This window comes from Durio zibethinus, chromosome 28, assembly GCF_047325235.1.
Source record: "Durio zibethinus cultivar Kanyao isolate XHJ-2024 chromosome 28, ASM4732523v1, whole genome shotgun sequence".
NCBI lineage: Eukaryota > Viridiplantae > Streptophyta > Magnoliopsida > Malvales > Malvaceae > Durio > Durio zibethinus.
Window position 1 is genome coordinate 6,549,193 of NC_143189.1, and position 6,656 is coordinate 6,555,848.

The following is a 6,656-nucleotide window of genomic DNA, read 5'->3' on the forward strand; positions in this document are numbered from 1 at the left end:
ATGCAATTGTATTTCACTAACAGGTATAAAAACATATACATTAATAATTCAATCAAATCATTAATAAAGCTCATATTAATATGTACTACTTTATCATGAACTAAAATATTTGAAGAATATTTTAGAAATATTGACTTAATGCATACTATATATATTTATTTAAAATAGTTTTAATATTTGTATCAGTATAAAAAGCTATGATTTTAACTTATTATTATGTGTAAAACTAGTTATAGTAAATTAAAAGTATTTACTCATGATTTTCAAGTACACTTGAACCTTTTTTTTTTTCTTTCTTTCTCTATCTTACAAATTACATCATCTAGCATATATTGTGATTATTGTTATTATTTTTACATATACATAAATCAATGATAACATAGTAATGGATAGTTAATAACTTAGTAATTAATTATTAAAAACTTAAATGTAATTAGTATAACTTAGTAGTAATAATCAATAACTTAGTAGTAAATTAGTAATAACTTAACAGTAAATGAGTAATAACTTAATAGTTAATAGTTGTTAGCTTTTTAGTAAATCTATAATATTACAATAATAAAGCATAATACTTTAAGGTAAATCAATTATAATATAATTATAAATGCATAACAACATAGTACTAAATTAATGATAACTTAACAAAAAAATAAGTGATAAATTAATAGTTAATTATGATAACTTAGTAATAATTTAATAATAATTTAATAATATTTTAATAATATTTTAATAATAATTTAATAATAACTTAATAGTAAATTAGTGATAATTTAATTAATAGTAAATTAGTTTTAGTTTAATAGTAATTAATTGATAATAGTAAATAATAAATAACTTAGTAGTAAATCAATTATAAATTAATTCTAAATAATTGATAATTTAGTAGTTATTTATTAAAATCTTAAAAGTAAATCAATATAACTTAGTAGTAAATTATCGATAATATAATAGTTAATTTAACCTAATAGTAAATCATGCATAATTTAATATAAAACAATAATAATTTGATAGTGAATCACAAATAATTTAGTGGTAAATTAGTGATAATTTTGTGATAAATAATTAAAAATTAAATAGTAAATCAATGAAAACATAATAATAAATATATAAAAATATAATAATAAATCACTGATATTTTAGTAATAAATTGATAATTTAGTACTAAATTATTAATAATGTAATAGTAAATTACTAATAATTTAGTTGTAAATTAGTGATAATTTAGTAATAAATTAGTTAATCATTAATAATTTTTTAGTAAATCATCAGTAAATAACTAGTAAATCAGTTATAACTTTATAATAAATCATCGATAACTTAGTGGTAAATCACCAACAATAATTGGTAAATCATTTATAACTTAATGAAAAATCATTTATAAATTAATAACAAATCATTCATAAATTAGCAGTGCATCTTTGATAGCTTAGTAGTAAATGTCATAACCTCTAGATCCGGGGATCTATCGTTAGACATTGACTTAAGGGAGTCGCCACCAATTTTTTTTTATCTAGGTGCGATTGGTTACCTATGGAATCTATCCTTTTAGGGAACACCTAAGTTTAAGGGTCCCTAAAAGAATAGGTTCAGGTCTACTAATCAGAACAGGGTTTGAGAGTTCGATTATGTGTGAGGAAGGTTATAGCACCCTCACAACGCCCATCAAAAGATGATACCAGCTTAAATTTGTGTTATCCAATGAGCCTTAAAATTTTATCAAGTAATTAATTATTGAAAATTATTCTCAATTGACTCTAACACTTTTAGCAAAAAATTGAGAAAATTCCCTCACCTCAAGAGTATGCAAGAAAAACTACTGTTTCACTTGCAGAGGCTCCATCGTCGGATTATTTAAAGAAATATCAAAATCAAAATCAAAATAAAAAGGAAAGAAAGGATGATTGTTCTTGCGTAGGGAAAATTGATACTTTCAACTTTTCCCCAAAAATATTTTTTGGAAACTTTTATTTTCAAAGAAAATTGATACTTTCAACTTTTCCCCAAAAATATTTTCTTAGAAATTTATTTTTAAGGAAAATTGATACTTTCAACTTTTCCCCAAAAATATTTTTTTTGGAAACTTTGATTTTCAAGAAAAATTGATACTTTCAACTTTTCCTCAAAAACCTTTTTTTTGAAATTTTATTTTTAAGGAAATTGATTTTTTCAACTTTTCCTCAAAAATATTTTTTGAAAACTTTAATTTCGAGGAAAATTGATACTTTCAACTTTTCCTCAAAAAAAACTTTTTTTTGAAAATTTATTTTTTTTTAGGAAAATTGAAATATATACAGAATAACCAATGCCAATTGCTAGGTAACAATCACCAAATTCACTCAATTAAACCATAGTTTAGTCAGTTGAGTTCCCACTACAAAGTTTACTTTGGCAGGGATGTAATTTAACATAGCTAATTTGTAACAAAATGGTACCTTGAGTCCACGAAGCTTTCAACACCCAATAGAAAAGCACCAAAAGTCACAGCCTCCAAAACAAGTCTCTTCAAACCAACAAAGGTAATTTTAATAAGCTCATGCTTGGAAGAGTCAACAGCGCCCTGTGGAGTTATAACAATCTCAGGTCTTCCAAATAGGGCCTCTGTGTGTTTCTTAATAATGCTAACAGCCTCTTTTGATCTAATTGTAGCATGTCTCTGAAATGTCTCCCTATCAAAAGACATCACATAAGTCCGTAACTGAGAGAGGTTTATCCCATGACCAAAACCTTCAGGATTGATGCCACCAGACCAAGATGCGACTTCAGGGTCTGATGAAACAGCGTGATAAGAGTCCCCTAGAGCAGCAGGTCCCATGTCTTCCCCCACAGCTTGCTCAATACTACTTCCTTCACCATTTAAAGAATTTGGAAGGATTTTCATGGACTTCTCAAGCTGAAATCGCTGGTCAACCCTCTCTCGAAAGTATCCATACATCACTGATGCAGCATAGACTTGCCCACCCCTGAGTTTACTTATCTGTGCTACAGATGTTGAATCACCCACTCGATTTCTCAGAATGAGAGCTAAGTGGTTTTGGATCATTTTATAGGCTTCAGGTGAGTGAAGCTGCTCAAGCTCGTCTTCTTGGCTTGGCCACGTATCCACTTGACCTGAAGGATCCTCAGCAATTCTCCTATACAATACTAAATCCATTCCAAAAACAGGCAGCTTTTTTTTTTCTACCCAGCATCGTGATCAGTTTGAAGCTGTTCAAGCTGCTGCTTAACTGCTGCAGGCATAAGATATGGTTGGCTTATCAAGATTTGAGACAAAAACTACCCAATTGGAGACTCCATCTGGAACGGTGCAACTGGAGCAGTGGGTTCAGCTGAGTCCGGTGATGATGATACCTTAACAACTATGCTTCTTTTACTCCCCAAAGCCATTCTCTTATTCTGTGATTTTGAGTAAAAAACTGAAGAATAACGCTTAATCGAGAAAGGGAGGTGTGGTTCGACAGCGAAACGTAAAAAATGAAGGCCATTGGCAGCCCAAAAAGTCGATTTGGTAACAGAGGTTGAAGCTCGATGTACGGACATAGAAGATCCAATCAAAGTGGTTTTGCCTGTGGGTACTTCCATCTTCAGCCTTTGAAGACTTGAGACTTGGAAACTATTACTATGAAACCCACGGGCGAGGAGAGGGGGTAATTTTGCCTTTGTTTATATTCTTTATTTTTTCTTGTTGCGTAACTGATACGGCCTTGGCCTGCTGAGAGCTGTGGGTGTTACGCCACTGCCAAGTGCTAGCTACTGACTGCTTGGGTTTTATTATCGAATTTGGAATTGTGGTTAGGTGAAAAGTAGTTTTGGATACTACTGGAAATGGTTATGAATGGAGATAGTGGCTCTGGCAACAATGGTGGGAGTTTGGCTTGAGCAGAAATGGTGGTGTAATATGAGGTAAGGTTTTCAATTTAGCAATGGCATCCCACGGGACTAAGGCTAGTGATGGCCATGATGGAGAAGGGTGACATTGGGTTAAGTTGCTGCTAGAGTCCAGCGGAATAGGTGAATATCAGAGTCTTTTTATGACTCTTTCTTTTTTTTGTTCTCCCTTTTTTTTTTTTTTCGTATTCGGATTTCTCTCCCTCTACTAATCAAATTCTTCTTCTATCCTTTTCTCCCCCCTTTCTAGCTTGTATATTCATTATTGATATATAGATCCATGCTGATAGAGTTTCAATTCAACTCAAATTAGTCATCAAATGCTAAAGATTAGCATCTAGATAACAATCATCACAATCACCAAGCTTTCAGCCTTTTTTTTTTATATATCAGACAATCAAAAGAAAAAAAAAGAAAATAAATCATAAAAATAAAAATAAAATTGATATATATGAAATAAAAACAAAATCTAAAACAAAAATGAATAAAAATCCCTGCAACTTAGCTAGGATTAGTCTCAATTAACAAAGGATCCCGGACAATGGGGTGTCTACAACTGCCCCTCTTTGCACATTTTTTGTGAAACAAAAATTGTGTAAAGACGTAGACACCCATTCAAGACTCAACTGAATTTTTTTTTTGCCCATTTTTTTTACTTTTTTTTTTTAAAAAAAAATCTTGATCAAAGCTCCTCTAAGCAGAGGTTCAATGATTTTGAGAAACATAAACAAAGCTCCTCTAAATAGAGGCAACCTTTTTTATTATTTTCTTTTTTTTTTTATTTTTTTTTGCTTTTTTTTTTTTAAATTTTGATCAAAGCTCCTCTAAGCAGAGGCTCAATGATTTTGAGAAACATAAACAAAGCTCCTCTAAATAGAGGCAACTTTTTTTGTTTTTTTTTTTATCTTTTTTTTTTTATCAAAGCTCCTCTAAATAGAGGCTCAACAACTTTGGAAAGTAAATTGCTCCTCTAAATAGAGGCACCACGACTTTTGGAAAGTAAATTGCTCCTCTAAATAGAGGCACCGCGACTTTGGAAAAATAATTGCTCCTCTAAACAGAGGCACCACGACTTTGAAAAGTAAATTGCTCCTCTAAACAGAGGCACGACGACTTTGAAAAGTAAATTGCTCTTCTAAACAGAGGCACCACAACTTTGAAAAATAAATTGCTCCTCTAAACAGAGGCACCACGACTTTGGAAAGTAAATTGCTCCTCTAAGCAGAAGCACCATGACTTTTGAAAAGTAAATTGCTCCTCTAAACAGAGGCATCATGACTTTTGAAAAGTAAATTGCTCCTCTAAACAGAGGCACCACGACTTTGGAAAATAAATTACTCCTCTAAACAGAGGCACCACAACTTTGAAAAATAAATTGCTCCTCTAAACAGAGGTACCACGACTTTGGAAAGTAAATTACTCCTTAACAAACATGTTCAAAGGAGTTGAAGATCATGATTGAAGAAATTTTGTAATGGGAACTTAAAGATTCACAACTTGAGTTCAACATTCATAGGTTCAGATTCGCAAGAACCTTTCAACTTCGTAAGAATTTACTGAAATTTGATTCTCAAGATTTTATTTTCGTTCAAATTTGCAAGATCTCAAGATTTGCATTTGTAACTTGTAAGACTCACATCAAAGATCCTCATTGGAATTTTAGAGATTCACATCCAAAAGTTCAAGGCTTTTCAAAGGTTCTCATTTGGCAAACTTGGAATTCATATCCAAAAATCTAAAGCTTTTCATTTGAATTTTGGAGATTCACATCCAAAAATTCAAAGCTTCTCATTTGAGTTCAAAGGCTCACATACAATAAAACTTAGAGTTTCGCATCTAAGTTTAAAGATTCTCATTTAAAACATTAGAAATTCATATCCAAAAGATGAAGCTTTGTATTTTGGAGATTCACATCCAAAAGTTCAAAACTTTTCATTTGTTCAAAGATTCACATTCGACGAACTTTAGGGTTTCACTTCTCAAAGATTTTTATTTTGAAACTCAAAGATTCTCATTTGAGTTCTCAAAAATTCTCATCAAAATATTCATAATTTTTTTTCAAGTGACTCAACAATTTGCATGAATGAATGTTATGACCATAGATGCAAATACCTTCTTAATGATGCAAATGCGGTGACCTATACTCTCATAGTGCCATACATGTCCAAACAAAGTTTAATTCATCAAATTATGTGCATGTACTATTCAAGCAATAATGCCACCATGATGCATGTAATGCGAATGTCAATAATGTCATGAAATCCTAAATAATTGTAGTAATATGGCTCTCAAAACTTCACCATTTCGCATGTCTTTCTTGTTCAGTTTCCTAATACTTTGGAATAAGTTTCATCAATCGATCATCACTTGACCACCATTCATAGACTTCTCAGCACTAAAAAAAATTTCATAACAAGTTTCATCCACCATCACTGAGTCATTACTCATAGGTGTTTCAGCATTAACCATTCCAAAACAAACTTTGTCCACTGATTGTTTTCATCATTCAATCATAACTTGCAAATCATATCGACCAATTCATCCTTGTACTCATCACTTGGTTATACCACTTTTTAAGATTTGTCCTATCATATTCTCTATTTGGTCACATTATATATCCTTCTAAATCATCTCTTTTAGGTTTCTACCATTTCTTCATTTTGTTACTACCATCATCTTACATTTCTTTTCAAATGAATGCAAGACTCTTTTAAACACATATTCATTCATTCATTATCATTTCAATTCTTGACAAATACAATGCAATCAAG

The 6,656-nt window shown here is 30.8% G+C and overlaps 1 pseudogene; it reads right to left on the reverse strand.

Annotated features, from left to right (window-relative positions):
- Positions 1 to 2,314: 2,314 nt before the first annotated feature.
- LOC111281145 (UV-B-induced protein At3g17800, chloroplastic pseudogene) lies at positions 2,315 to 3,869 on the reverse strand (annotated as a pseudogene).
- Positions 3,870 to 6,656: the final 2,787 nt, after the last annotated feature.